The sequence below is a fragment of the Rhinatrema bivittatum genome, chromosome 2, assembly GCF_901001135.1.
Source record: "Rhinatrema bivittatum chromosome 2, aRhiBiv1.1, whole genome shotgun sequence".
Classification (NCBI taxonomy): Eukaryota; Metazoa; Chordata; class Amphibia; order Gymnophiona; family Rhinatrematidae; genus Rhinatrema; species Rhinatrema bivittatum.
Window position 1 is genome coordinate 552,766,421 of NC_042616.1, and position 19,206 is coordinate 552,785,626.

General features: G+C 42.1%; 1 protein-coding gene across 4 annotated transcripts in view; it reads left to right on the forward strand.

Moving 5' to 3' along the window:
• Positions 1-19,206, forward strand: part of RTTN (rotatin) — a 685,521-nt gene that overhangs the window by 295,066 nt on the left and 371,249 nt on the right. The gene's annotated exons all lie outside the window — the stretch shown is intronic.

A 19,206-nucleotide genomic window follows, 5' to 3' on the forward strand; every position in this document is an offset into this window, starting at 1 on the left:
AGGATTGGTCCTGTCTCAGTTATTGCTTATTGTGTTTGGATAGTAAGGATGGGCAACAAACCATTATTCGCTGACTGGAGATTCCTGTTCAGAGTATAAAGATTTTCTTAGCACATAGGTAGATTCAGGACCAGTGGATTATGTACCTCTACCAGGAGCTGGAAATGGAGCAAACTAACATCACAGTATGTATACTCCTGCAGTGTCATCAGCCTGCCAGTATTCTCTGTCTCCAGCAGATGGTGGACGTGTATTTCTCTACTGGGGATTGCTTTAGATTTTCATAGGCAAAATTGAAGAAAAGAAAAAAATTAATAAAAAAACGTGCTCTCCTGTGATGATATCAAATGAGTCCTTTCCCCAGTTGAGAATTCCTGAGGTGATGTCTGTGGTCCCTCAAATGAGTCCCTTGGTCCGGTAGCTGTTTTTTCAGTCAGCATGGACTTGGCTGTTTGAATAGCTGAAAGGCAATGGGTGCAGGCATATGCCTTCTCCCCCCGCAGCCGGAGACACTCTCTGTACTCAGCTGGGATGGGCTGAGCTCAGGTAAGTTTAAAAAAGAAAGTCAGAGATAGAGTAGAGGTGTTGTGTAGGACTTCCTCCGGTCTCTGTGCTCGGTGAGCTGTTCTGACATTCATTCCTGCTCCCGTGGGGGTTAAGGGATGTGGGCAGCCTGGTGGGTTGAACAGCCCGGGTGTGCTAACCCCCAGTGTTAGGCTTTTTTCTGTCTGCTGCGTGGTAGGCCGTGGCATGTTTTTGGCGCTTTTCTGCATATTCGACTGCCCTCTACAGGACAGTTGGTGTGCGCAAGTGCAACAGGCTGTGTATTCGAATTGTGCACTTAATTTTCTTTGGGTGTGCTGTCTGTGCAAACATTCTAACACATATCAGTTTTGTGCTTAGGTTTGGTGTGGTGGCAGTACGCTGCCTAAATGTTTTCAGTGTGAACTCAGCTGGGCGCACATCTTCAGTTGCCTGTTTGTGCTGACGGACTAATGGCACCGGTGGCTAAGAAACCTAAGCGCCTTTCTCTCTGTGCTGCCTTTTATATTTGGGCATCTCAGCCTGGAGTGCCCTCTAATATGTCAGCACTACTTAGAAGCTCGGGAGAATTATCTTCCTCTGATTTTACTAAGCCTGGTTCTTCCCAGCCTGATGGTGGCCTGGTTAAAGACTTGTCTGGATGAACGCCTGACCTTGGAACTCCCTTGACTGGATCCTCAGCAGGGGATGGCAGCTCAGTGTGCCCCACACAAGTGCCTTCTGGTTTGGCATGGATCCTTCTGCTTTTTCTTGGGTAGAATTTTTTCAAGGATTGCAATCCTTTCTTCAGGCACAGTTCGCAGCTCCATCTAATCCTGTCAGGTCAGAGTCTCAGGCTCCCTCTTCCGGTAGTACGTTTAAATGCCGACATACTCCAGTTAGCTGCAGGTATTCCTGATAGAGATCCGGATGGCACTGATGATGAGGCAGATCCTGACTCTCTGGAGGATGGGGAAATTCCTCTGGGAATGGAACCGTATATGTTGCGGTTCTTTCATAGAGATGAACTGCTGGCCCTGATTTTCCAGACTTTGAAAATGCTGGGAGTGCCTGGGGAAGATTCCATGTCTGAGTCAAAGAAAAATCCCATTTTGGTTTTCTTGTGTAAAGCCTCTTGTATTTTCCCAATTATGGGAAAATGGGACGTCCCAGAGGCAAATTTCAAAGAGGGCCAGACCTTGGAAGGCTTGTACTTCCTGGATCCAGTGATGAGAGAGCATCTGTGTTTTCCGAAAGTGAATACGCTTGTCTGTTCCATCTCTAAGTGGATGACTATCCCCATGGAGGGAGGAGCGGCCTTGAAGAATGTGCATGACAAGAGGATTGAGGCCATCCTCAAGCAAGCATTTAAAGCAGTGCAATGACATTGTAGATAGTTTCCTGTTGTTCCCTGGTGGCTCGCTCTTGTCTGCTGTATTGCTATTTTTAAATCACGCCGCAGTCCTATATGTTTAAATATCAATAAACAATGACTTAATATTTAAACATATAGGACTGTGGCGTGATTTAAAAATAGTAAATGGTGAATTCCAGAGCAGTTATGGAACCTGCTGCCACCTTTTTAGCAGATGAGGGCTGCGATTTGGTCTGTACCTCGGCCAGAGGAATGGCTTCGGTAATAGCGGCCAGGCATCAGCTGTGGCTGCAAAATTGGTTGGCTGATGGATCCTCCAAGGCTAATCTTATGAAATTGCCTTTTAAAGGCTCGCTTTTGTTTGGGAGAGAGTTGGAGAAACTGGCCAGCAAGTGTGGTGAATCCCAGGTTCCTCGGTTGCCAGAGGATAAGAAGCAGTTGCTGCGCTCCTTTGGTATGAGAGATCATCTCAGGGGGCTACAAGCGGTTTCGTCCCTACAGAGGGACGACCTTTCAGAGGACTCTGCCTCTTTACAGGTCTCAGTCATTTTGTCCTAGACAGCTCAAACGAGGGGCAGGCTTGAATAGTGGATCCTCCCAAGCCTCACAATGAAGGTTTACCAAACCACCCTCAGGAACAGAAGAAAGGGGAATACCTCTCTTTTATCAGAGGCAGGTCGAGATCACATCGAATGAGTGGGTCCTGGAGGTGATGCGAAAAGGATATGTGCTGGAGTTTCACAGTGTTCCTTGGGACTTGTTCATGGTGTCTCCCTGCCATTCCCCACAGAAGAAGCAGGCAGTAGAGTCTACACTGTCAAGGCTTCTCAGTTTGAGGGCTGTGGTTTCAGTACCTATGTGTTAAGAAAGTACATGGCAATATTCCATTTCTTTCATTTTGCCCAAGAAGGAGGGCTTCTTTCGTCCCATCCTGGATCTCAAAGGAGTCAACTGTCATTTGCAGGTGACTCATTTTTGCATGGAAACATTGTACACAGTGATAATGGCCATGCAGTTGGGGAAATGTAAGAACATAAGAACATAAGAAAATGCCATACTGGGTCAGACCAAGGGTCCATCAAGTCCAGCCCAGCATCCTGTTTCCAACAATGGCCAATCCAGGCCATAAGAACCTGGCAAGTACCCAAAAACTAAGTCTATTCCATGTTATCATTGCTAATGTCAGTGGCTGTTCTCTAAGTGAACTTAATAGCAGGTAATGGACTTCTCCTCCAAGAACTTATCCAATCCTTTTTTTAAACACAGCTATACTAACTGCACTGACCACATCCTCTGGTAACAAATTCCAGAGTTTAATTGTGCGTTGAGTAAAAAAGAACTTTCTCCGATTAGTTTTAAATGTGCCCCATGCTAACTTCATGGAGTGCCCCCTAGTCTTTCTCTGAAAGAGTAAATAACCGATTCACATCTACCCATTCTAGACCTCTCATGATTTTAAACACCTCTATCATATCCCCCCTCAGTCGTCTCTTCTCCAAGCTGAAAAGTCCTAACCTCTTTAGTCTTTCCTTGTAGGGAAGTTGTTCCATTCCCCTTATCATTTTGGTAGTCCTTCTCTGTACCTTCTCCATCGCAATTATATCTTTTTTGAGATGCGGCGACCAGAATTGTACACAGTATTCAAGGTGCGGTCTCACCATGGAGCGATACAGAGGCATTATGACATTTTCCGTTTTATTCACCATTCTCTTTCTGACCTCCTCGGATCTATCTGAGGCATACCTCCATATTCCAATCTGATTGGAGCACCAATTTTTTCTGTGTTTTGTGGTGTTGCGGATGCCATTGTCAGTTTTTGGGTCTGCTACCACTTCCAGAAATTTTGCCAAAGTTATGATGGTGGTGACGGCAGAGTTGAGAAAGGATGGAATCCTAGTACACCTGTATTTGGACACTAGCTGATTAAAGCCAAGTCTCTGGAAGAGAGCCACCTGATGATGCGCAAGCTGATCTCTAAGTTGCAGGAGCTCATTTGGGTGGTGAACCTAGCCAAGAACAGTCTTAAACCATCTCAGTGGTTAGAGAATCTGGGTGTTCGACACGAGGTAGGGCAAAGTTTTCTTGCCAGAAGTTAGTATTCAGAAGTTGAGGTTGCAGGTGTGTCGCTTGGTGAACACTATACGCTTGACAGTGTGGTCCTATCTATAGGTCCTCGGTTTGATGGCGGCAACCCTGGAAGTGGTGCCGTGGGTGAGAGCGCATATATATGTGTTCTCTTCAGTGCTCCCTGCTGTCTCGTTAGAACCCGCAGTCTCAGAACTATTCGATTCAACTCCACTTGCCTTCAGTTGTGGTTGTAAGGGAGTTCCTGTGATCTCACCAGACTGGATGGTACTCACGACAGATGTGAGTCTCCAGGGTTGGGGAGCTCACTGTCAGGAACTAATGGCACTAGGAGTCTCTCTGGAGCATCAATCGTCTGGAAGCCCGTGCAGTCCAGTTGGCGTACTTGCAGTTCAGCGTCAGACTGCATGGTCGAGCAGTCTGAGTAATGTTGGACAGCACAATGAAAGTGGCTTACATCAATTGGCAGGGAAGAACCAATAGCCAGCAAGTGTCGCAGGAAATAGACCAACTTATCGAATGGGCAGAAGTGCATCTTCAGGAGATCTTGGTCTCTCACGTTGCAGGAAAAGACAATATAAGAGCAGACTCTCAGCAAAGAGAATCTGGACCCAGGAAAATGGGTATTCTCGGACAAGGTATTTCAGCTGATAGTGGATCGCTGGGGCCTTCATTCCTAGACTGCTGTGACTTCTTGAAATGCAAAGGATAATTGATTCTTCAGTCGCAGGAGAGATCCAAGGTCCTTGGATTTTGATGCACTCGTGCAGGTCTGGCTGGAGGACAAGCTTCTATGTTTTTCCTCCATGGCCCATGTTGGTTTTCCTCCATGGCCCATGTTGGGCAGAATAGTTTTCCTCCATGGCCCATGGTGGTTTTCCTCCATGGCCCATGGTGGTTTTCCTCCATGGCCCATGTTGGGCAGAATAATTTGGTTGGACAAAGTCCACAGGGGTATGGTGATTTTGGTAGCAAAGGATTGGCCCAGGAGACCATGGTATGCGAAGACTCCTGGTAGACTCCCCTTTTCTCTTCCAACACATAGGAATCTGTTGCAGCAGGGACTGGTCCTTCACGAAGATCTGACTTTGCTTCGTCTTATGGTATGGCCCTTGAGAGGGATCGCTTGTTGAAGCATGGTTATACTACTGCAGTGATTGCCACCTTGCTACGTGCATGGAAATTCTCCACTTCCTTAGCCTATGTATGAGTTTTGCGAATGTTTGAGGCTTGGTGTGAGGATCGTGCTCATTTTGGAATTTTTGCAGGATGGGTTGAATAAAGGGTTGACCCTTAATTTCTTGAAGGTACAAATAGTGACTCTTGCCTGTTTCAGGAGTCAAGTGAATAGTGAATCTTTATCATCTCATCCTGATGTGGCCCATTTTTTGAGGGGAGTGAAACATTTTTGTCCTCCCTTGCGGTTATTGGTACACTTGTGGAGTCTTAATCTAGATTTGGACTTTTTGTCGGGTCATACTTTTTGACTGATGCGCTCCCTTTCCTTGAGTAATATGTTCTGCGCATCGAATTTCTGAGCTGCAGGCTTTGTCTTGTCAGGAACCGTTCTTTCGGGTGATTCTACGAGCGATTCTGCATACTGCTCCTTCTTGCCTAAAGTGGTCTCAGATTTTCACTTGAATCAACCCATTTCCTTGCCTTCTCTGGATAAGGAAAGAGATGTGGAGGAGTATCGCCTGTTAAGTCCCTTGGATGTCAAGAGATATGTCCTGAAGTATATGGAGGATTTTAAGCCTTTCCACAAGATGGATCACCTGTTTGCCCTTCATGTTGGAGGTAAATAGGGAGAGTGGCTTCACGGGCTACAATAGCTTGCTGTATTAAGGAGGTAATCACGGCTGCAAATGTGGCTGCTGAAAAGCCATTGCCTACTCAGGTTAGGGATGATTCCACTAGGGCTCAGGCAGTGTCATGGGTGGATGTTAGATTGTTGTTCCCTATCGACATTTGCCGAGCTGCTACTTGGTCTCCTTACACACCTTTTCCAGGTATTCTTGTCTGGATGTGCAGGCTCGGGAGGACGCAGCCTTTGTACAGGTGGTTTTGACTGGACGACGGGCAGCCTTCCCACTCTGTTCGGAGTAACTTAGGGTAAGGACCAGTGAGATGTACCAATCTGTCTCTGCTAGGAAATGAGAAATTACTACTTACCTGATTATTTCCTTTCCTTAATATTTTCCTTTCCTCCCCTCACTTCCTCTCACTGGGAGAATTAAGCCGGCACCGAGTGGCTCCAGCGGTAAGGCGGGGGGCTCCCCTCTGGCAAGCGCCATGTGAAAGGGGGGCCCTCCTCACATGGTGCGGGTCGTTCCTTTTTTAAGATAGACAGATGGGTTCAGCTTCCCGCCATTGGCTGCCAGGATGTTTCTGTTATAATCCTTTTGGGAGACTACATGTTTCAGGGCTTACTGGTAAGTGTTCCTCCTGTTCCTAAACTAGTGTTAATATATTTCTTGTTGGCTGGTGTTTTGAAATGGTTATATGTTTTTAATCAAGTTTTTTTTCTAGTCTGTCCACAATTGCTTTTGAAGAGAATTTTGGCAGCCTGATGTCATTGCAGGAGTATATAAACTGTGACGTCAGTTTGCTCCATCTCCATCTGCTGGTAGAGATGCCTAACCCTCTGGTCCTGAACCTATCTGTCTATATTAAGGAAAAGTAAATTATCAGATAAGTATTAATTTGTCAGTAGTCTAATATCCAGCCAAGAAGCATTTCCATTGTAAATGAAACAATGGAGTAAAGACAATACTTTGTATTGAATCCTATATTTTAACGGTAGTCAGTGTAACTTAAAACTGGGGTTATATGTTCATATTTGCATGTTTCTGAAATAATTATTGCTGCCGGATTATATAAGAGCTGAAGAGTCTTAATAATCTTATTGGAAACCCCAAATAGCAGCAAATTACAGTAATCTAGACCTGAAAAGATTATAGCTTGCAGCACTAGCCTAAAATCATCTGCGTCTAACAGCAGTTTAAGTCTCCTAAATATTCTAAGTTTGTAATAACCAGATTTAGGTACATTTTTAGCTTGATCTTTCATAGGTAACCTAGTATCTAGCCAAACACCCAAATCCCGTACGACTGTTTGAATTACTATATCCTGGGCCTCAAAATAAACACCGGTAATACTTCTGTCTTTGTTTTCCTTGATATAAGGATTATTTTGTTTTCTTAATATTAAGAGCCAATCTAGTCTGGTGAAACCATCTCTCGATAGCTGACAAATCTCAAGTTCTTCTAATGCATAAGCAACTGAAGAGCCTACAGGAAATGAAGACTGGATGCTATCCGCATAGATCCGGAAATTAAGCCCTAAACCATCGAGACGTTTACAGGGAGGAGCTAAGTAAATATTAAACAGGGTATCGGATATACTTGATCCCTTCGGAAACCTAGTTTTAATGTTTATCCACTCTGAACAAGTAGATCAAATTCTTACTGCAAATTTCCAATTCCTTATGATGGAACGAAACCAATTAAGCACTGAATTACAAATACCAAATACTATCAATCGAGTTAACAATAGCATTAAAGGCAGTAGAAATGTCCAACAATACCAGAAGAAATGTCTGACCTTATTCAAAACCACGAAAAACGTTATCTGCCCAGGATAACAATAATGTTTCTTTACTTCTATTTTTCCTGAAGCCATATTGTCTGGGATGTAAAAGGTTATTATTCACCAGATAATAACTTAATTGATTATGCACTGATTTTTAAATAATTTTGGAAAGGCAGGGCAGATTGGAGATCGTATGATAGTTCGAAAGATCCATTTGCTCAGATTTAGTATTCTTGCAGATGGGTGAGACAATGACCTTTTTTAAGGAGTCTGGTAGCACGCCTTCTTCTATCAATAAGTTGACTTCTTTGGTGAAAAACGGTGAAATATCTTCTGAAATAATTTTAATAGCATCTACCTGAATCAAATTTAGTGCGCATTAGGAAGGGTTTAAGTTTTTGAGACTTTCCAAAATTTCCAAAGAGAACACTTTTCAAAAAGATTCCCAAGTAGAGTCAGCTATAAAATTGGAAGTGCAGTGAGTATTGGGAGTGCAGTGAGTGCAAATACTATCCACTTTTTCAACAAAAAAAATAAACAAATTTGTCTTGACCTATGCATGACTACTGGAAATTCTGAGTGTAGGAGATATATGACAAACTATCAGTGAGACATCTCACTGTAGAGAAAAGGGCTCTAGTTTCAAAGCCTGAATTTTGATTCTTAGTGAAAAGCATCTTTTTTTTTTTTTTTTAGCTGATTTTAGGTTACTGATAAAAATAAGTTGCTGCTGAAACTCAACAACGATGATCTTTCTTTATGCTCAAGGAATCTTAGTTTCTGTGTAACCAACACCAGTTCATTAGTGAGCTATGGCTGGAATTTTTTTTGTTTTCTTCCTATCACTAATAAGATTTGAGGGATATGGTGAAGGCTCATTGGCCAAATCTAATGTAATTGAATTACACTCATCACCACAGGAAGAAATAGAATCAAAATTCAAGTTCTTCACTCTCTCTGGGAATTCGACTTTTCATTTTATCTACATCTTTTTGCTTCTCTCAGAAATGGGGTATCCTGAATATCCACCAAACAAAAGTGCAGAAAGGAATTTAGTCCCAACCATGAAGATTCATCAACAGCTCTAAGGAGCAGAAACTTTTATTCATTTCATACGGCAACTCCACTGACTTACAGTAGCAACAACTTAGAGCGCGTCCCCCGACACGGTCCCGTGTTTCGCCTAGGGCTGCATCGGGAGGGAGCAATGGTTTTCACAATGCACTGTAAATAAGCATATAACGGTTAGGACATAGGGCTGCAGAATGCCAACGTGAAACATCCTAAACACCTATAGGGCCACAATGTTATTTGCTGCCTGCACTGCTAGTTGCTCCTCAGGAAGGGGGGCCTGCTGATTGGCCCCCGTGGGACCATGTGATCTGTCTACCTGAGGTTCACGCCAACTCCGTTAGGTTTAAATGCCTGTTTGCATCTAAGATGTACGCACTCCCTGCCGATTTTGAAACCATTTTGCATTCAGGTATGTGTTGAAATTTATGAAATGTTTGTACTGGATGTTTCACGTCGGCATTCTGCAGCCCTATGTCCTAACCGTTATATGCTTATTTACAGTGCATTGTGAAAACCATTGCTCCCTCCCGATGCAGCCCTAGGCGAAACACGGGACAGTGTCGGGGGACGCGTTCTAAGTTGTTGCTACTGTAAGTCAGTGGAGTTGCCGTATGAAATGAATAAAAGTTTCTGCTCCTTAGAGCTGTTGATGAATCTTCGTGGTTGGGACTAAATTCCTTTCTGCACTTTTGTTTGGTGGATATTATTGAAGTGCAGCGTTTGCTCTCTTGTGTTTTGGGTCATTGACTGTATCCTGAATATCCCAATAGGGCCTCAGTTGAGAAAGAGGCAGAAATTAAGACGTGATCAGACCGAGGGACTGCCTCTATCTGCAAAGGCAGGGCTGGTATAGAGGTATTAATGTTAACAAACATTAAATCAAAAGAGTGACCAGCCATATGAGTGGATCCCTGCACTAATTGTTCTCATCCTAATGCATTTGTAACTTCTGATAACATCTCACAGGTTTGGGAGTGAGCAGTCACATCGTAATGTAAATTAAAATCACCTAAATCAAAGGTGCGATCATGCTCTATATCCACATTATGTTATGCTTATATAAATTGCTTTTATTTTTATGTAAACTGCATTGAACTTCCTTGGATTGCAATGAATCAAGAAATGAATTAAACTAAATATTTAATTTGTTCAGCTTCTGCTTGGTTTGATTAGAAGATCTGGGTATATACCTGCTTTGAGCTTCTTAAGAGCTTCCTTTAGTAAATGCAAATAAAGTATCAGTAGAAAAAGATGTTTATAGGGAAAGTGATTTCAGAGACTGGGAAAGGAAGTATGAGCTAGAGAAGAAGCAGGTTTTTAAAAAGTAGTTAAGCTGAGTTGTGTATTATTGTCAAATTCATAAATATATAGGAAGGAGGAGAGGATCACCTTGCTGGTGGCTGAAAAGAATCAGTAAGTTTTTGCTTGGGAAATTTTCTTTTTTAAAAGTATTGAGGCAAAGTTTAACTATTTGGGAATATTATTTAGTGTGTTTGTGCTTTTAATAGTCAGTAAGGAAGCAAATAAACAGAAGTTAGACTGTGTATTTTTAAATAGTCAGTAAGGCAGCTAATAAGCCCTAGTTAGTGTGATTATTTTTAATAGTCTGTAAGGCAGCTAATAAGCAGAAGTTAGTGTTCGTATATTAAAAACAAACAAAAAAAATAGCCAGAAGCTAGAAATAAGCTAGGAGCAGTGTATACCTAACTAAAAAAGTTGAAAAGTTCAGTTCCATTACTCACCTTGAAAAGGTGTTAAGATAGTGTGATTTGGTTTGATTAGTTACCAACATTTGTTATTCAAGAGAGCAGTGAGTCACTCTGGCTGACTGATGGAAGTTAGATTGTTTGTTTTCCCCAACCCTCCCACCCCTCACCCACCCACCCCTAGCTCATCCTTTAATTTATAGGCAGGTGCCACTTTCACAAAAAAAAAACCAAACAAACAAACCCTTATTGAAAGTTTGATCATTCCCCTGTAGGCCACTACCAGACATATAGTGAATTCACTAATACATTTAAAGGATGTTAATTAGACACATTCCTGCTCCCATAGCAACCTAAAACTTAAATAGGAACTGAAAAATTTGAGATGAAGGCAGCAGTCCAGCAAGCAAGAGGGGTGCTTCCCAGTCTTTTGCATCGAGTGTCACATTTATGATTTTTTACCCACCGGTGAGAAATTGTACATGTGCATGCGATAAAAAGAGCTCCTAGCTCTCAGAGAAAGAGTCCAATCTCTGGAGGCTAGAGTGGAAGACCTGGAGGAGCTGAGGCAGGCAGAGGTATATAGATGAGACCTTCAGGGACATAGTAGCCAAGTCCCAACTTCAGATTGGCTGCCCTGGTGCTGCCTTGGAGGAAGAAGGTCTCATGATTGGAGAGCATCAACCTGGTGCAGCAGGAAAGGATCCTGTAGCAAGGACCTGCTCTCCAGGTGGTGCATTGTCCTTTCGCACTCAAGGCCTACTGCCCAGGAGGGAAGGGTTAAGTTAGCCGTCATAGCTGGTGATTCGATTATTAGGAATGTAGACAGCCGGGTGGCTGGTGGATGTGAGGATCGCCTGGTAACATGCCTACCTGGTGCGAAGGTGGCGGACCTTACACATCACCTAAATAGGATTTTAGACAGTGCTGAGGAGGAGCTAGCTGTTGTATACATGGCACCTACGACATAGGAAAATGTGGGAGGGAGGTTCTGGAAGGCAAATTTAGGCTCTTAGGTAGAAAGCTTAAATCCAGAACCTCCAGGGTGGCATTCTCTGAAATGCTCCATGTTCTACGCGCAGGTCCCCAGAGGCAAGCAGAGCTCCGGAGTCTCAATGCGTGGATGAGATGATGGTGCAAGGAAGAGGGATTCAGTTTTGTTAGGAACTGGGGAACCTTTTGGGGAAAGGGAAGTCTCTTCCAGAGGGATGGGCTCCACCTTAACCAGGGTGGAACCAGATTTCTGGTGCTAACCTTTAAAAAGGAGATAGAGCTGCTTTTTTTTTTTAATTCTTTATTTTCAAAATTTTTCACTTTACATAGTCAAATCTTGACATTCATGAAATACCAAACAATAAATAAAGAAATAACACAAACAGTAATTACTGTTATACAAGAAAAAAAGAAAATAAAAGGCAATGGTTCTAATGAGACCTCTATTTTGGGGGGGGGGGGGGGTGCTGCTACCAATTGAAAATTACAAAAGGAAGTATGAACAGAAGATAAACAATATGGTACCACTGTTTCATGAATGCTATTACCAATATTTAAGTGGAAATAGGTATGGGACCTTCCCTATTTTGCAAAAAACCCTCTAGCTGGTCAGGTTCAAAGAAAATATACTTAGTGGTGCCCATTTTAACTAAACATTTGCACATATAATATAAAAGAAACATAACAGAAACTTGGCTCAAATCGACAGACACTGCTCTAATTAACCAACTACCTACACATTCATATGACTTCTTCTCCATTCCCCGACAGAAAAGAAAAGGTGGAGGAATTCTTCTTGCTACCAAAAAAGATTTGAATTTCACCCAATACTCTGTCAACTCTTCTACCAAACTGGAAATAGGCCTTTTCAAATCAAACCATCTCCAAATTCTTCTTGTATATGCCCCCCCAGGCCTTCTCGACCTAGATGCCTCTCCTCTTCTGGAACTAATAGTCTCCCACATTAATTTAGATTCTCCAGCAATTATACTTGGTGACTTCAATTTACATGTCAACAATCCATCTCTATCTACAAATGGGAAAACTTTCATTACAGCCTTGTCTGCTTTAGGTTTCAATCAGATTATCAAGAAACCCACTCATAAAGCAGGTCATACATTGGACCTTATCTTCACCAATTCTGGTATCTCTAACTCAACTCAACCGATCTGCGAACCAGTACCCTGGTCGGACCACTCTCTAATCTCGACCACCATCATACTGGCACAAAAAAAACAGCACTCCGCCCCTCAACAACAATTCTCCTACAGGAAAATATGTGCATCCGAGGACCTCCACAACCACCTAGTCTTAGAACTACCCCACATGGACCTTTCCTCTCCAAATTCGGCACTTCACTCATGGAATAATATTACAGAAACTGCAGCTAATAAACTCTGTCCTCTAACAACAAAAAAACTAAAACACAATATTCCAAAAAAACAACCTTGGTTTAATGAAGAACTACAAAATCTAAAACTTTCCCTCAGACGGAACGAAAGCAAATGGCGCAAATCCCCTTCAGCGTCCACCCTTTCTACCTACAAAACTGCTCTCCACAATTACAAAAATTCCTTGCAAAAAATCAAAAGAGACTTCTATGCTCATAAGATCCATCATATGATCTTTGATGCTAAAGCCCTTTTTACCTACGTCTCCAATTTAACTCAAATCCAAACACCTGACATTCCATTTAACAAAGCACAAGAAAAGGCAGAGGAGCTTGCTCTCTTCTTCAATAACAAAATAGCTAACCTCCTTTCTAAAAATTCGCCCAATACTTCTTCCCCCTACAGTACCTATATACACCATAACAAATACATCTCACTCAACTCATTTGAACCATCTACAACTTCTGAGATCCTTAGAATACTGAAAAAGATGAAACCATCGACACACCCTTTAGACCAAATCCCTTCCAAATTACTCCTCCTTATTCCGGATACTATATCCAAAGCTCTGGCAGACATAATAAACTGCTCTTTATCTAAAGGACTCTACCCTGACGACCTTAAAATGGCATCAATCAAACCGCTCTTGAAAAAACCAAAGTTAGACCCAGACGACCCCTCCAATTTTCGCCCTATCTCAAACCTCCCATTCATTGCTAAAGTCATGGAAAAACTGGTTAATTCTCAATTATCAGACTACCTGGAAGACCACAAAATTCTCTACCCTTCACAACATGGCTTCAGGAAATCGTTAAGCACAGAATCTCTACTAATTTCCTTAACAGACTACCTCATCCTAGGCCTAGATAAAGGCCAGTCCTACCTTTTGATTCTCTTGGACCTCTCAGCCGCCTTTGATACTGTTAACCACTCTATGCTCCTTAACCAACTATTGAACATCGGCATAACAGGCTCTGCACTGTCCTGGTTCCACTCATTCTTGAAAAACAGAGGCTTCAAGGTAAAAATACACAGTAAAGAATCTAAACGCTACCCTTCATCTCAAGGAGTTCCACAAGGTTCATCCCTCTCTCCCACCCTCTTTAACATCTACCTCCTCCCTCTCTGCCATCTATTAAACAACTTGAACCTTAAACACTACCTTTATGCAGATGATGTCCAGATTGTGATACCAATTAAAGAATCCATTAAAAAAACCCTCGATCTTTGGGAATATTATCTGCAAGAAATCAACTCCCTCCTTTCCAGTATGAATTTAATCCTAAATTCCTCAAAAACGGAACTCCTTCTAATATCATCTGAGATTAGCCACACCCCTACAATCCCTCCAACTAATCTACAAACAACAAAAGTAAGAGATTTGGGCGCAATCATCGATAACAGGCTTAACTTAAAAGCATTCATAAACCAAACCACTAAAGACTGCTTTCATAAACTGAATGTTCTAAAAAGAATAAGACCTCTGTTCCACATCCATGACTACAGGACTATCCTACAAGCAATAATCTTCTCCAAGTTAGACTATTGCAATTCTTTATTATTAGGTACCCCATCAACACATACCAAACCGCTACAAATGGTTCAAAATACGGCAGCTAGAATTCTAACAAATACAAGGAGAAGAGAGCACATCACCCCGATCCTTAAAGATTTACACTGGCTGCCAATCCATTTCAGAATTCTTTATAAGTCAATCACCATAATCTATAAATCCATCCAACAAATCGCTCCTCTCAACCTACAAATCCCTTTCATAAAGCATACTTCCTCCAGACCCATAAGAGAGTACTACAAAGAGTCTCTGCAGGTACCACCTTCCAAAACTTCCCTCCATATAACTTATAGAGATAGGGCTTTCTCCACAGCAGGACCCACTCTTTGGAATTCCATACCAACGGAACTTAGACAAGAACCCTGCTTATTGACATTTAGAAAAAGACTCAAAACATGGCTTTTCAAACAAGCCTTCCCAGACTCAGACTAAAAACAATTCTCTCCGATATTCAAATTCCAAGCAACAATTCTCTTTTATAACCATCCTGATAATCTTCCCCTACACTTTATAAACATCCAGAATCTTCATTACTTATGTTTTCTTCCTCATTGTTAAAAACTGCATTTTTGAACTGAACAATTCATTGTAAATCATTCACTTCCATCTTTGGAAACTTTACCATTCTACAGGTTAATACAACATGTTAAAGTTCCTATCTTTTCTTCTTCTTACTCCTAGTTGTACGTATCCTTGTTTATTGTAACTGTATTTATAATATGTATATTACATATTTGGTTCTATGTTCCAGTTATTACCCCATTGTTTACTGTAAACCGGCTTGATGTGATGTTATCACGAATGCCGGTATAGAAAAAAATCAAAATAAATAAATAAAAGAAGTGTGGCACCCATATTTAACACTCGCTGTCTTTTTTCCAAAAAAAATTTCCGTCTCGTCTGAGTGGTTTTTGCTAAATCAGGAAACATATCTAGCTGTTGGCCTTTTATCTGGGATTCCAAAAACCGTTTTCATGGTCCATATTCTGTCAAACTCCAGAGCAAATACCACCAAGAGTGTAGCACAGTCCTCAAAATCAATCTGTGAATCATTAAGTAAAACTGATACATTTTTCAATGCATTAGGTTGCATTGGGGGGGGGGGGGTTGCTTAAGGATTCATTACCCAGAGGTTCAACAGGTCTAGAAGAAATATAGAATGCTTTAGTAATAGGGGGAATAGTTTCCACATAAAATTTCCTGAGCATCTCTATGGGTGAAATAATAGAGGACATAGGAGAATTTAATATCCTCAAATTCAATCTCCTTGAATTATTCTCTAATGCTTCTAACCTATGCTGATTCGATTCTTGCCCTTTAATCAACGCTATATCACATTTTCCTAATGTATCACATTGCTTTTCCAATTTTATAATACGTTCTATATTTTTCTTAATATTTTCATCATGACCCATGACCTGAGGTTGAATAGCACTATCGGCCTTTGAGATAGTTTCAATTTTTGTCCCAAGAGATATTTCTAATCCTTTTATAGCAGTCCACAATGTTTCCAGAGTAATCTGCGTTGGTATCTCCAGCAAACTAGGGAACACAACAGAGGGAGATAACCCTGGGGAGTTACATATTCATACTGATGCCGATGATTCCAAAGAAACAGGTTCCCCCTCCCCAGGAGAATCCAGTGCAGCACTGTTTGGTTGCATTTGGTTCTCCTGCGAACCTGTTGGATACACAGATTCTATCTTGGGTGGTATCTGAATGTCAAGGCTGAGGTAGGTAGAATTCCCTGATAAAGAGGGCCCCATGGCCCCCATGCCTACATGAGGTGACCCTGTAGGAGTGCTGGTCCCCATTGGCTGTAGAAACCCATCAATCGTCGACTGGGATACGGAGGAGGGGAGAACTGTATGGATGGATGGGAATACTCGTACAGTCTCTTTCCTCTTCTTCCCCATGTGAGAGAAAGGTTAAAGCCCCAAAGAAATAAGAAGAGTGAGAGGACTTACTTAAAGGAGGTACTGAATCCACTGCCACAGCAATCAGATGACGTCAGGGGTGGGTTCAGGCTGGCCACGGCTAGGGCTCCATCGGAGCTAGATTCAATTCGCTCCCGGTTGGGAGTTCAGCCCTCCTTCACCTCTCTCTCTCTCTCTCTCTCTCTCCCAGCCCCAAAGATAGAGCAGCTTTTAAACTAGAACAAAGGGGAAAGCCAACAGTCACTCAGCAGCGCATGGTTCTGAGGGAGGTATCTTCAAAGGATACTAATGATGCATTAGAATTAGGGCATCCCGACAGTGAGGTACCAATAATAACAAAAGTAGTCCAAGTGCCTGTAACTAAAAACTCACCTGAGCTAAAACATTCTAACTTATCCCTATCAATTAAAAAGCAGAATGAAAATACAAACTAAAAACAAACTTTGAAATGTTTGTGTGCTAATGCCAGAAGTCTAAGAAGTAAGGTGGGAGAATTAGAATGTATAGCAGTGAATGATAAAAAAAAAAAAAAAGGGGGATCAATGGAAAAACTCAAAAAACGTTGCTCACTCATAAGCTGACAAACTCGTGAATAAATTCTTCTAAGCCATTTCTTATCTTTATGAACATAAAATTTTTTTATGTGTAAATCATGTGAGTTATATATGATTATTTGGACTGCATCAGCAAGCCAGACAGCGTATCTCCTACAATGAGTGAGATCGCTCGATCTTCTCAATCATTTGCGGTGCTGATGCTGGAAAGAAATTTCTCAAAAATAGAAGACAATGTTATCAAATCAAATTGTCCATTAACTCACAATCATTGGCAATGCTTTGCAGTGAAAAACATTTTTTTATCAAACCGAATTGTCCATTAAATCAACGGGCTCACTGTGTAGATATATTTCAAAAAAGAAGAAGAACTGAATAATGAACAAGTGTCAAAGCTTCAAAAAACCTTCTTTTTTGAAATATATCTACACAGTGAGCCCATGGCAGGAATTGGTGTTCCAATAAAATAAACTTTACTTAAGTCAGCTTCCTCAGATGTAAAAATTTAGGAAATAACTTAGTATCCTTAATCTGTACATTCATGTCTACACTCTTTCAGGATCTCTATTATTTTTTCTGACTCAGGATCTCCTAGTAAGTGGGCTGTAAGGGTTCTTTTACTTTCTAGGACACCTCTTGGAACCTAACGTCCAATGCTATGTTCAGCTGCACTGCTGAATGGTGTTCTCTCCTTATGCCTCCTGTTATTAACTGTGAGGAACATACTTTCTTCTCTCCCCTCCTTGGTTATACCAGCTGGGTACATTCTCTTTTGTGCCCTTGTATATAATGTTTGTATACATTTTGTTTGAAGAAATCAGAGTGGAAGCTCTTTATCACCAATAATATCAGTGGACATCTGGCCGGTTTCAAGATGTCTACTGGCAAACCAAGAAGAAACATAATTCTCTTGAACCCTAAAACAGGAAGCTTATCTAGCAGGAGCAGAAATCCTTAGGGTAAGAGATGTCATCTGATTATGGGGAATTCTTACACTTTTATCAGTCCTTCCTCTGAGGACCTAGAAACACAACCAGGGGATAAAATGTTTTAGTGCTTCTTCAGTTTTTGTCTCCAAAAAATTCTAAAGTGAGAGAATTTTACAACTTCCTTTGGGTGGACAGCTTCTAGGACTAGAGGGTCACGAGTGTGTAATCACTGATTACACACTCGTGACCCTCCTGCAAGGGAGAGAGGAAGAAGATTGTTCCCTCATCTTCTGAACTCTAACTACAACACTCACCTTCTACAACACTCTTAAGGATCTCTCTACATCACTACAGGAATGATCCATGTTGGCATCCTCCCAGAAGAGTGCTTTAGTAAAAGATTAAATTAATTTACCTACTCTGCAAAATGTTGTTTGTATGTTGCGATCGTGCCTGTTATTGCCCTCGCTCCACCCTCTCTACCTTTGTGGCGACTCCCTTCGGGTCTGATGGACAGATGCTGCCGCGGCTTCTCCTCGCCATTCTCCCTGGAATCTCTGGGCTGGCCTGATGCTGTGGATCCGCCATGTTCCTGATGATGTAAGGGCACGCACGCGCGCTCCAGAGTTTGTACCGGCAAGGGCGCGAATCTCGGTGGTGTCTCCCCGTAGTGACGTCATCCACTTCCAACTTAAAAGGTCTTTGCTTGCAACTACGAATCGAGTTAGCATGGGGGATAACTCGCTGCTGCTCTGCCTCCTCAACTTACCAAGGGGTACCCGCTCCTCGGGGGCCCTGTTCTCTCTTCTTGATTTCAAATTGCTAAGACGGGAACCGGTACTCGCTCTTCGAGGGCCTAAGTACCTGAATGCTCAGAAGACTCTTTCTACCTGGAAGCAATCACAGACGTGAACACTGTGAGTTCTATTACAGATAGGAACCGGTACTCACTCCACAAGGGCCTATGTTCCTTATCTCCGAAGACTCTCTTCTGTCTAAGACGTTATCGCAGGTACGGAGATCGTGAGTCATTATTGCAGATTGCAGATAGGAACCGGTATTCGCTTCACGAGGGCCCATGTTCCTGAAACCCTTCACAGACTCTCTTCTATTTCAGAAGCTAACACATACCTATATCTTGTGCATTACTATTATAGATTGCAGATAGGAACCGGTACTCACTCTACGAGGGCCTATGTTCCTAAAGCTCTCCAAATACTCTCTTCTATTCTAGAAGTCATCTCATACACAGATATTGTGAGTTCTCATTCCTGACTGCATATAGGAACCAGTACTCGCCTACGGCTCCTGTTCCTGAATATACTGAAGACTCTCTGTTGCATAGAAGCCATTACAGATATCTACAATTGTGAGTGTATCATCTACTACTGGTTATGTATCCAGCATACCCTGTCTACTCACTACCTATAGTCTCTCTCTACAGCTCAGCAACCCAGAGACTGCAATTCCAGTATC